The following is a 13,781-nucleotide window of genomic DNA, read 5'->3' on the forward strand; positions in this document are numbered from 1 at the left end:
AACAGCTAATATAAATTGAGCACATATAAAGTACTGAGTGCTGTGCTAAAGCAACATTTTATTTACTCATCATGACATCCTTCTATGGTAGGTATTAACATTAACCCCATTTGCAGATGAGAAAACTGAGGCACAAAGATTTTTTTTAACCTAACCCAAGTCCTATACTACAATAGTCTAATCCAGTGAAGATAGTTTATTACAGTTTATTATATCTTCATTTCTAATAGTAAAAATGTAGAAATTATGCAACTACCCCACAATAAAGGAATATTAATTATAAGGGAACCATATGGGCAGAAAATTGTGCAGGCATTAAATTCATCTATTGAAGAAAATAAAATAACACAGGAAAATTCTCATGATAAATGTTCATGAAAAAAGAACGGCATACAAAAATGTGTATAACTTATGGGGTGGGAGGAAGAGAGGGAGGGAGGAAAAGGGAGAGAGGGAGGAAAAAAGGAAGGAAACATATCTAAATGTTAATAAAGCATCAAAACTTCAATTTGTACACTTCAAACATGTAGCTTATTGTATGTCATCTATACCTCAGTGAAGTTATTTAAAAATGTTAACAGAGGACTTCTGAGTAGTGGGATCATAGATTATCTTAATTTTTATTTTTTTAATTTTCTAAATTTCCTATAAGGATTATATATTGCTTTAATAACTGTGGGAAGTTAATGTTAATTTTTAAAGAGAGTTTGTAAAGGGAGCTCTGGGAATAAGACGGGAAAGGAAAATTCCAATTTAATTGATACGGGTGAGACCCCAATACATTTTCATGTCCCTAACTCCCCAATCCTCATATGCAGTCAGGGGTGGGAACCACTGATTTACACAGAGTACCTAGCCCAATCAATGCCCAGGGACACCTGATGCTTGATTAAATGGTGGCCGTCCCCATTATCCTCATCATCATCATCGTTGTTGTTGTTATTGCTGTTGTTATACTCTTCAGCACTACTGGCATATTCACATTCTCATATTAAGTGGGGGGGAAAAGTCTAGGTGGAGAAGATGGCTCAGGCATTGGCAGATTCATTGGAAACTTCAGTGAGTAATCGGGTGTTGGAGCTGGTGATATTTTCCTGTCATAGACTCTGTCAGAGGCTTTCATTTCCCTGGGCCTCTGGGATTAGTAATGCAGAGTACTTCCAGACTATTAGTGTATAAAACTACAATGCAAAAAAAAACTTTTTACTAAAATTAATGATGCCAGGCCAGCCATAAAGAAATTCATCTCCCAAGTGACATGCTCAGCAAAGCTGCACCAACTTCTGTAACAGATGTCTAGACAATTTGACTTTGAAATACATATCCCGAACCTGAACAGCCTGGAGTTTCCCAGTGAGTGCCCAGCCAAAGTTCAAAACTAGAGACCAAGCAGGAATAGAGGATTTGAAGATTATAAATAAACTTATTCATAGGGAAAGCAGAGCATGTACAGCAAGCTAAAAATTGATTGCCCAGAGAGGATGACTCATCAATGAGACCATAAAAGACCGCCTTGCAGTAATCACACAGCAAGACAGTTCATTGTCCTTAAACATTAACTGCCTGTCACACCAGGCCTCCCATCAGCAGACTGCAAAGCCCAGATCTGGCCTCATTAAGCTTTCTAGACATCCCCGCCCTGCAAAGAAGCAATCCATTTCTCTCTATCCCTTTGAATCACCACATGGCAGTGAACGGAACCTCATCTGAACTCAGTGCCCTAGATTCCTAGTGTGTCCGCCAGCTGAAAGGAATTGACCTGGGTCAGTCTGGCTGCCTGATCATTTTAAGACATTACATTTTTTATTGAATATTTTAGGGCTAAAGATCTCCACAGATACGCAAAGTCAAGCCAGGAGCAACCTGAGACAGTCTCCAGTTGTTGCAGTGGTGGGAAAGCCACTCCTCCCACTTTAATCATATCTCCTGAAGGGTCAAAATAACATAGGACAATCCAGCTAGGCTGTTTATAAAACTCTGCCTTCCTGCCACCTGCTTTTGCAGTGTGGTTGGTGTATTTTCAGACACTCAAAATTTAACTCGAGAGCCTTTAGATTTTACTACAATGACAAGCCTCTAAATGATACTGAGATTCAAGTGTACTAAGACCAATAAATTATGAGGAAAATCAACAGAAATGCCCTTTACCCTACCAACATCTCTTGAGCCTTGGCTGTGAAAAATATACCATGATCTTTGGGGTTGGGAGGTGAGTCAAATATCAATCCTTTTATTAAGTAACTCAAGACCTAGGGAAAGGCACCAAGTGGAGCTATGAACCCAAAGAAATGGATAGGAAATGATGAGGTCACACAGGTAAGTGGCTGACTGTTCTCAAGAGGAAGAAATGACTTCATTTGGCAGAGTGAGTCAGAGAAGACTGAGAGCACATGATGGCACTAGTTGGGCTTTGAAAGGTGGAAAAGATGGGAACATGCATCACTGTTAATACCTTGTACCACAAAGAGGGTGGGGACCTCTCAGAGGGCCTGCACCAGCATGGGACCAGCAGAGCTTAAATAAGGGTCAAGAGAATGCCTACCACAGTCTCGTCAAGGATCATAGAAAAGTCACCAAATTAGACTGAAAGGCACCAGGAGGAACCAAGTTCAGGGACAAGTTACCTAATGTATGTACAAGTGACAGCAAGCACCAGAGTTCAATACACCACCTGAAGTACTGACTGGCAAAGATGGTTAAAGAAAAAAGATTGGTTAAATATATTACAGCACACTGGAAAACATACTATGATGTGCTCATTAAAAGTCATGATATATATGAGCATTTATTCACAGGAAAACGGGTCCTCTATATATTAAGGAGGGAAAAACAGAGGTTAAAGAATGTCTTATACAAAAGATCATCTAGGTTTGTATCAAGATGAATCCTACTCCACTAACTCATGTGTGAGAGAAACATCTCATTTCTTCATGCCAACTAGGATTTAACTTTAAGCCCCTAATCTGGCAGAAAGTTCCATCTCAGTCAATAACAAAAATCCTATATCACATCCCTACAGCTGCATAAGAATCTTAGAGCTTAGAAGGTACCCACCAAACAAAATATGGCCTCTACTTTTCAGTCCACCATCCTCTTCTCTATTCACTTCATTATTCATGCCTATATGTTACTTGAAGTTCACCTGTGCCAAGCATATCGGGCAAGCCTAAATTAGCAAAGCCTAAACAAGATAGGAATATCAGTGTCTCATATAAAACAACTCTGGAAGTAGGTGCTCTAGGGCTGATAAAGCAGCAACACAATAGGTAGGGCCTTGTCCTTCTGCCCCACCACCATAGAACATGGCTTCCATCCTCAAGACTACCTCATGGTCCAAGAGGGCTGCTAGAGATCCACCATCACATCCGCATTGCAGATCAGAAGGAGCATGACAGGCAGTAGGGAGAAAAAATTCCTCTTCCTTGAAACACCACACAAAACAATCTTTTCTTCATCACATGGCTGCAAGGGAGGTTGAGAAATGCTGGCTTTATCCCAAGTAAGCAGGTGCCCATCTAAAATTGAGGTTTGGGGGTGCCTAGGTGGCTCAGTTGGTTAAGCGTCAGACTTCAGCTCAGGTCATGATCTCACAGTTCATGAGTTCGAGCCCCGAGCTGGACTCTGTTCTGACAGCTCCGAGCCTGGAGCCTGCTTCAGATTCTGTGTCTCCCCTTCTCTCTGCTCCTCCCCCACTCAGGCTCGCTCTCTCTCTCTCTCTCAAATAAATAAACATCAAAAAAATTTTAATAAAATAAAATAAAATTGAGGTTCTGTCACTAAGAACAAAGGAGAGTTGGGTATAGAAGTAAACAAAACTATCTCTCTCTGCCACAAATGTGTAAGTGGAGAAGAGAAGAGGGGTGAGAGTAGATCTTTGAGGATTAACATTTGAGAGATAAGCAAAGGATGAGCAACCCACAGTGAAGACTGAGAAGAAGCCATTAGACAGAAGAAATCCTGGAAAGAATGGTGTGAAGAAATACAAGAGAAGGATTTTTCACACTCAGGGAATGGTTGATAGGGTGAGATAAGGCCAGAAAAAAATGTTCATTAGAGATAACTCAATTGTCCAAAGGAAATAGATCTCTGGAAAACAAAACATCACGGGCTATTTCTTTTGTTATACTCTTCCCAGGTGGTCAGGATTGCCCTCAACTCAATAGCTAGATAAATCCCACTTTGTCAAAGGGGCCATTCTACTAGGTTAATTTTCCAGACAAGGCCATCCATGCCTGCTTGTCCTCAGGGGTCACAGTCACATAATTCTGGTGCATTCTTCATGGCTTTGTCTTATTTGTTCCCTGAATTCTCACGGTTTCAGGAGTACACATACACTGAACCTTCTTACAAGAGATTACTATTATTAGACAAGACTGACTCAGGGAGAAAGACTTGCACTATTCATAACATAACACAAGAAAAACAGCTAAGATTTCTTGAATGCTTATTATATGCCAGGCACTGCACTAACTGTTCAATAAATATTAGCTGTTAGTATGTGTATGTGTGTGTGTGCGCACTCGTGCGCACACACACACATACGTTTGTGTATAATTAACCCTCAAAATGCTGTGTGAGGCAGATCATTCTTACCCTCATTTTACAGGCAAGGAACCAGAGTGTCAGAGAGGTTGAATGGTCTGCCCGTGGGCAGAGGTCATCTGTCACCGTGACTGTTGCTGCTTCTGTGCACACTCTTGCCTCCATAGCAACAATACATTTTAGCAAATTTCTTGTTATTTTTAGGTACAACTCCTTTCTGCCACACTCCAATTTTGTCTGTCACCCTCTGGGCTATGATAAGTTGGAAACCTAATTAGTGAGCTAGTGACAATGAGGGTTTACATAGAGCAGATGATTATTTTCTTCCTAGCAGGAAGCAATTTAGAGGGACTTACAGGTCAGGGGTCCTCCAAATCCCCTGGATCCTCTCAGACACCTTTGATCTGATCATCTGGATAATAATAATGATGGTGCCTAACATCTATTGCACACATATTCTAGGTGTTTAACTCATATTAACTCATTTAATCCCTGCCCGATGACCTTATGAAACAGATAATACTTTTTCCCTATTTTGCAAATGAGAGAACTGAGGTACAAATGTTAAGTAACTTTCCCCAAAACCACAGTTGATGAACACTGAAGCTTGAAGTGAATCCAAGTAGAGGCTGAGCACTAATCACTCGGGTCCAATGTTTTTTTTTTTTAATGGGTAAGAGGAAGAATGGTTATTTGAAACGGCATCTTGTCCAAACCTCTCTGCATCACCCCTCAACAAACCTACCCTAAAAGATCGAATCCTGGCAATTTGCAAGGATTCTGCTTCTCTGCAAAGGTGAGGGGCACTATAATCTCTTCACTGTCCTAAACACAGCACTTAGAAGCCTCCCCAGACCTTTTGACATCCAGGTTCCCAACAATGTTAGTAAATGCCGGTTTCAAGGTCTGACTACCCAGCAATCTGTGAACCATTAACTGAAACTATTTTCTGCTTCTAGGGATCAATTGCAACTGCAAGAGGTAATAAGGTCCTGGCCAAAAAGCTGGAATGGGGAAGAGAGCAAATTTGAGGGCTCAGTAGGGAAAGATAGCCTCAAAAACATCCCCACCAAGAGGAAATATACCAGATGGAATGAAGCAGGATGGCAGAAAATCTTCAGTCAATCAACAACCTTACCTGCGCCCCTACCACTCCTGCTGAGAGGACAGGTGTTGGTGCTGAGAAGGGATAGAAGACAAAAGAGACACACGTGTTCTGTTCCCTCCAGGACTAATGATCCACCATATAAGCTCAATGGTCCAGAATAGTTGGCAACAAAGACGTTCTGGTCAATCAGATATGCTAGTTAGTTGAGAATTGCTGCATAGACTCTTCAAGTATTGTTAATTACCTAGAATTAAATAAAACAAAATAGACAACATATTTTTTTGAAAAATCTAAAAGTAAATAAGAACACAGAAACTGGTGATCTACTTTTGTCACTACCAGCCTTCCTTTCCAGGTATACTGTTCTCCCTTAATTCCCTCCACTATATACCTTAACGTCCCCTAGAGATGACCTAGAGCCTCATGTTTTCTCCATTTCCAAGCCTGCCAAACACACTGACAGGAAAGAATCAGAGAGTATTGAGATGTGAACTGGACAATTTGTTTTTTATGTTTTAATGGGCTTCAGACCCTTATTAAATGAAAGCCATGAATATTAATAGTGGATTTCAACCACTAGTTAATCAAATGGGAAAAATGTTTGCAGGTAAGCAGTAATGAATGTTTCCTCTTATGTTTTGGCATTGCTTAAAATGTCAAAAGATTAAACAAGGGGGAGGGGTGCCTGGGTGGCTCAGTTGGTTGAGCATCTGACTCTTGGTTTCTGCTCAGTTCATGATCTCATGGTTCATGGGTTCGAGCCCCACATTGGGCTCTCTCTCCCTCTCTCTCTTTCTCTCTCTCTGCCCCTCCCCTGATCATGCATTCTCTCTCTCTAAACTAAAATAAAAATAAAAACAATAAAATAAAAGAATTTCAATTTAAAAAAACGTTTTTAACATGTATTTATTATTGAGAGACAGAGCATGAGCATGGGAGGGGCAGAGAGAGGGGGAGACACAGAATCTGAAGCAGGCTCCAGGCTCTGAGCTGTCAGCACAGAGCCCAACCCAGGGCTCGAACTCACAAACCACAAGATCATGACCTGAGCCAAAGTCGGACGCTTAACCAACTGAGCGACCCAGGCACCCCTGGAATTACAATTTTTAAATCATGGGGAGAACAGAACAAATGAAATACATGAATAATCAAAAACTAATTCTTGTTCATGTTATTTTCACCTTTATCAATATCAAACTATTAGTAAGGAGCTAGGCTAGGTAGAGACCATGCCTTATTTTTACATCCCCAGTGCCTAGCACAATACTATAAACATTTAAGAAATGTTTGTTGAACTGAACCAAAGATGGTAATTGGACAACTTTATTGTATTTCCTAACTTTTTTTTAATTTAATGGAGGAAGACCTCAATAAGAACTGAAAGGTTCAGAAGCAAAGCAGCACTAAAGAAAGGAAATAGAAATCAAGGAATTTAAATAATCCCCAATTGGGCAATGAGTCCTTGAGTAATAGGGAATTAACTGTCATTCTTTTAACTACAATTATAGCTGTATTAAAACCAACAATCACTACTGAAGAAAAACATACAGAATATTTTTTGAATTTGCCTTTCTAAAGTGTCTGAGCACATTGAAGCCATACAGTAGAAAATATATGGTAGGTGTTGGTGGTAATAAAAATGCTATACTATTTTTTTCAAGAAAACTGTGTTTTTCTAGGTGAAAATATGTATAAAATATGGTGGGGGAGAAGCAGGAAAAAAACGTTCAAAATGTGTTAAGTGCTCTCTACATAAGAAAATAGGTAAATTCAAGGAATTTCTCCACTTTCCGCTAAAGATGGTAGACTGAACACATGTATTTAACTCTCTTAAGTTCTCTAAAAATCACAATAAAGGATAATTTTAAGGTACAAACTCAAAAGAACAAAGGGGAAAAAGATAATATTTTATATGAACTGAAAGTCAGAAAAGCAAGTAAATTTGAGTTATCTGGCTTTACAGGCTCCAAGAAAGCTGAAATCTAAGCTGTAAGAAAAAAACAAAGAACAAATAGCGCAAATCCTCAATAGGCCCCGAAAGCAAAAGTGTCAGTACCTTTGCATATAAGGGTGAATGTGATATAAAAGTGAAATGACATTGCAAATCCATTTAATGGCAAATAAGATGACACCCAGGATATCTCTCCTTTACTGAATGCAACTAGGTGACTCCCCTTCTCCAGCCCTGGCAGAGGACTAAAGTTTTATTCTCTATTTGAGAATACCATGCCCATTTGAAGAAAAAGCCACTGTAGTGACGTAAGGGAAATTAAATTAGTATATACATACTGACATTAAGACCCCTAGATTTCTTCCCCTATTTGGTTACCAGAATGCCAACAGCCAGGCACATACACAAACACAAATACACACACACACACACACACACACACACATACACACACACACACACACAAGAAATCTGACTAGTCTAAAAGAACAGACTTCCCAAGGAAATAGCCCAGCCAGATCTCCCTGTAGTGAAGACCACAGGAGACAAGCTCAAATAAAGCTAATCTGCTCTAATGACCCACACTTAAATATAATCAAACAGTCACGAATCACCAGACATTTGAAGAATGAACCTGTATGAAAATCAGAGACTACAATAAAGCAAACATAAAAGCAAGTTGAGAGCTATGAGGAAGAAGAAAACTTCCAAAAAAACCTTAAAATTAATCATCAGAAAGATAAAAGGATACATTACATCCATAAAACAAGACAGGTACATTAGTTTTTAAAAGGAACATTTAAAAAGCAAAAAAAAAAAAAAAGAACTCTTAGAAATTAAAAGTATGATAATAGAAATGAAAAATTCAACAAAAAGATAGAAAATAATTTTGAGAAAACGTTACAAAAAGGGAGAAATAAAATAGAGGTGGAAAATAAGAGGGAAAATAAATGAAAATTGGCATATCAATCCAGTATGTTGAGTTTTCAAATAATTAGAATTCCAGAAAGACGAGGGAGAAAACAGGAGAGGAAATCAAAGACATAATTCAAAAAAATTCCTCACAATTAAAAGACATGCTTTTCTACATTGAATGTCTCTAATACAAGGGATAAAAATAAGCATATATTTAGATATATATCATCATGAAAATTCTGGAACAAGACAAGATGGGGAAAAACAGTTTTTATACATAGCATCATGAAGCAGTATGGTAGTGCCTTCTCAACAGCAGGTTGTGGAATCCAAAAGATAATGCAACAATGACTTTAAAATAATGAGGTAAAAAATTTTCTAATCTAAAATTGTATACCCATACCTCACGCCTGTCAGGATGGGTAAAATCAAAAAATAAAATACAACAGGTGTTGGTGAGGATGTGGAGGAAAAGAAACCCTTGAGCACTGCTGGTGGAAATGCAAACTTGTGGAAAACAGTATGGAGGCTCCTCAAAACATTAAAAAGAGAACTACCAGGGCACCTGGGTGGGTCAGTCAGTTAAGCATCCAACTCTTGGTTTTCGCTCAGGTCATGATCTCACAGTTCATGGGTTTAAGCCCCACGTCAGGCTTAGCACAGAGCCTGCTTGGGATTGTCTGTCTCCCTCTCTCTAGGACCCTCCCCAACTGGTTCTCCTTCTCTCTCTCTTTCTCCCTTTCTCCATAGATAGATGATAGATAGATAGATAGATAGATAGACAGATATAGAACTACCACATGATCCAGTAATTCCATTACTTGGAATTTACCAAAAGAATATGAAAACACTAATTCAAAGGGTTATACACACCCCTATGCTTATTGCAGCATTATTACAATAGCCAAACTATGGAAGCAGCTCAAGTGTCCATCAACAGCTGAAAAGATAAAGAGGTAGTATATATATACAATGGAATATTACTCAGCCATAAAAGAGAATGAAATCTTACCATTTGCATCAACATGGATGGGTCTAGAGAGTATAATACCAAGTGACATAAGTCAGAGAAAGACAAATACCACATGATTTCACTCATGTGTGGGATTTAAGAAACAAAACAAACAATTAAGAAAAACATAAACCAAAAACAGACTGTTAAACAGATGGTTACCATGGGTGGGCGGGTGGGAGGATGAGTAAAATAGGTGAAGGGGATTAAGAGTACATTTATCATGATAAGCACTGGGTAATGTATAGAATTGTTGAATCACTAGATTGTACACCTGAAACTAATATAACACTGTATGTTAACTATGCTGGAATTGGAATTAATTAATTAATTAATAATACATGATTAGATAATCAACATTTCAAAAATTTTTAATTTTGCATACCTTTCATCAGGAAACTACTGGAAAATGTGTTCTATTGAAATGACAGAGCAAAACAAGAATGAGTAATAAACATAATCAAAGGAAAAGAAATCCCAGAGAATAGAGAACTAAAGGGGAATCCCAGGATAATGGTGAAGGGAAATGTAAGATGTCAGCTGTGCATCCAGCCTAAAGAACAGGCAGTACAGACCAGTGTAGACCCAAAGTCTTCAGGAGAGACTTTTTTTCAAGAAAATAAAAGTGGTAGAGAGCTTAAAGTGTTTAAATGTATTGAGATAAGATATGCACAAATGAGGAAGGTTTGGGCTGAATTAGTGGCCAACACATAGAAAAATAAACAGATAAATTAAAAAGACATTTATTACTAACTTTAAGAAAAAAAATATTGTGAAGGAAAGCAAAATTAATCATACTATACTACCTGGCTCAGCCACACGCACACTAATAAAGCTGTAAGACCATAAGCACACTGAGAGAAGGGGAATTTCTACATATCACAAATGTAGAAATAGTCATTACATCTAGCATATATTTTGTAGGGTTGGAAGCAAAGCATGAAAGAATTAAATCCTTGTTATATAGAAGAAAGTCAGTAGCTAACGGCTAAAACTTCAAATTCAAGAAGTAGTAACAGACTTGAGTTATTAAAAACATGGAGGTAACTGGTTGTTTCTTGGGAGGCAAAATACTGGAGTATGAAGGCGTTGGGGTAGGCTGTTTCTCATTACAGGCCTGTAGAGCTCTGACTCTACTTTGATAAAATTTAAAACTATACACACACACACACACACACACACACACACACACAAATCCCAACACTAAAAATTGTAAGAATCTAGAATGCTTTCATCTAATAAAAATAACAATTATTTAGAATGTGCTGTGCACTGTTCTAAATAGTTTACAGCATTAGTTCATTTAATTCAAAAGAACCCTTGGTACTATCTTGGTACTATCACTAATCCCTTACTACTTTCATCTTCCAGAAGAATTGAGACTCAAGGAAGTTAACTAGCTATGTTCACTTAGTAAAAAAATGGAACCAAATTTCATGGAGCAGGGAACCCCAGAAACTAGTGTATTAAATAGTGTTCCTGGAGAACTTTTTTAAATCTTGATCTTTCCATGGGGTTGGTAGCGTTTGCTCATGAGATTCCTTCTATCTGGACACTCTCCCCCACTTCACTTCATCTAATTAATGTCTATTCATTCTTCATCTCTCAAGTCAAGGCTTTCCTAACCTGTGATTCTAGCTCAGTTACTTTGTTATATATGTGCTTACAAAACTCTGTACCCTGCTTTAGAGCACGTTCATTATTACAGTAATCATATACCCTCATGTGTGTGACTAGTTACATATACAACCAATTACATCCCCATATAGAATAAGCTCTGTGAGGGCATTGGGGCACATCTGTTTTTGCACAACACTATAGCCCCAGGAATTTAACGACTAAATTGGATGAATATACAAATGCATGAGGAGACAACTTAAGATTCTGAGATGTAGTTTAAATATATTCTCTCAGGGCAACCAGAAGACCGTTTGTGGTCCTTGTTTTTCCTTAGAATTTAACCTTCCTGCTTCTCCAAGAAGTTTGGAGAAAGCAAATGTTGGTAATGCAAGCCAAAACACTCTTTCAAATAAAAAGGTTCCCTGCCTGCACAAAGGACAAAAATAGCTTATTTGATTTTTGTTTTGTTTCATTTTTGTTGCTGTTTTAATGAGGCCAGTTGGTTAAGGTTTATGATGAGTAGTGAAAGGCAGTAGCATTCCCTGATCTGAGATCTCTTGTGCCTTCCTGCCTTTCTAAATGTTGAAAGATTATTAGAGCATGGAAGGCAGCATTTTGAACTCTGAGATCCTTTCTCAGAAGGTGGGATGCTTGGGGCACCTCGGTGGCTCAGTAGGTTAAGCATCCAACTTCAGCTCAGTTGTGATCTCACCATTTGTGGGTTCCAGCCCCGCATCATCGGGCTCTATGCTGACAGCTCAGAGCCTAGAGTCTGCTTCAGTTTCTGTGTCTCCTCTCTCTCTCTCTCTGACCCTCCCCCATTTGCACTCAGTGTCTCACTTTCTCAAAAATAACTAAACATTTTTTAAAATTTTTAAAAAGAAGGTGGGATGCTTCAGAATCAGGTATGAAGAAAGAGTCATTACTTTATTGTTTCCATTGTGAAAACTCCTCCAAAGTGATTATTTAGTTCTTTATAAACCAAGAAAAAGAAATGATTGATTACATTTTTACTTTTTAATCAGCAGCAGTAACAGCATCATGTAGTCAAAGATCACAGCTCCCTATACTTAAACGTTTTGTCTCCCAAGATTCTTCTCTGATCAACCCTGTAAGAAAATTCATCACAGACTATCTTTAGGTGACAACAGTGACATGTCTGGAGGGTGGCTAGGGTATCCAGTTTTGGGCAAAGCTGCTTATTTGACTAAATAGGAAGACCTGCTCCAACCATGTCATTTAATTGCAGGCAACTAATTTTCTCTGGATTCATACAAATTAGTTTGTCTCTATTTTTTAACCAGCCTGATATACATCTTTACCTCTAATAGAAACACTTTTATTCCACACAATTTAATAAACACATAAAAGATTTGGTGACAGCTCACTCATTGATGTCTTCACAGAGTCTGCATACAGTTGTAAGTGTTTTGTCTTCTGACACGTCACCATTAGTGGAACTCAAAGATGGGTCTTCGGACAGTGCTTTTTATTTCTTTCAGCCTGCTCCACAGCATGCCTAGATGGATATGAAGAAGATTCATCAAAGACATCATGATTCCACATGCTCTGCCCTGACTGCGCTTTCCCATCTGTTATCCTCCCGGAGATCTAAGGCCCCGTGTGTCTGGCTGTCCTCTCCTCATTATCTACCATTCCACTCTCGTCCATTGCCGGCTAGGGCCGCTCTTTGTTCTTCACTTCTTTGCCTTTCATTCTCAGAGCCAAATATCAATACTGCTCACATCATTCCAAATGTTCAGAATCAAAAGTCACATTAACAATTCCTTCTGAGTACGCTGTCCATTTTTGAAGGTGGGTTTTTTTTTATTTACATTGACTCTTTTTCACATTTAAAAAATACATGCGCATTTACTTTAAGAAGCGGGTACCCCGTGATCCTCCAAGAGATTGAAAAAAATGCCTTTAGGTACTGCCGGGTCATACTTAATGGCACATACAGATTTGACTTTCACTTTGTTCCATGTTCATTCTGATCATTCATATTTAATGTTACACATACTTGATTCCTTGACTTTTTTTTTAATCTCGTATGCTGAATGGTGCACAAGTTAATCCCGTATTCCACTATCCAGCAACTTGTCATTATTTATCAGCATTGACTGAGCTATCATTGTCATCTATTCATTAGCTTTCGAAAGATTTAAGCCTCTTCTCCTGTATAATCTAGCTATGTTATTTATCATATTCTGTCAGTAAGTCCTCTTTCTAGTGGTATCTACTTCACAGGAATAGATCATCTTCTGGGCCGAACTTCCCCTGAATATCAGAACTGCTACTTTTTAGCTACCTACAACTGTTAACCTTGATGGGGCTCACAGCTTGGATGGATCAAACTCTGTTGTCCTAGTAACTAGTAATGGTGCCTCGTCACTAAATGGTCTCGTGACAGCCACCTAGTTTCTGTAATTCCCACTGAAGAGAGCTACCAACTGCCTTCCTAGAAACATTCTGGGAAAGCAGACCCACAGCCATTGAAGGAAGCTGGATTCTGTCTCATTTGGGAAAATCCTCAAGTCATGAAAGCTTTTCTTTTCAGAGTACATGGGAGGGCAGGTGCTAGCCAGCAATACACGCCCATTTCATGGTGTTTAACGGTTTCAAATAGAGGG

The sequence above is a fragment of the Acinonyx jubatus genome, chromosome A3 (genome assembly GCF_027475565.1).
Source record: "Acinonyx jubatus isolate Ajub_Pintada_27869175 chromosome A3, VMU_Ajub_asm_v1.0, whole genome shotgun sequence".
Classification (NCBI taxonomy): Eukaryota; Metazoa; Chordata; class Mammalia; order Carnivora; family Felidae; genus Acinonyx; species Acinonyx jubatus.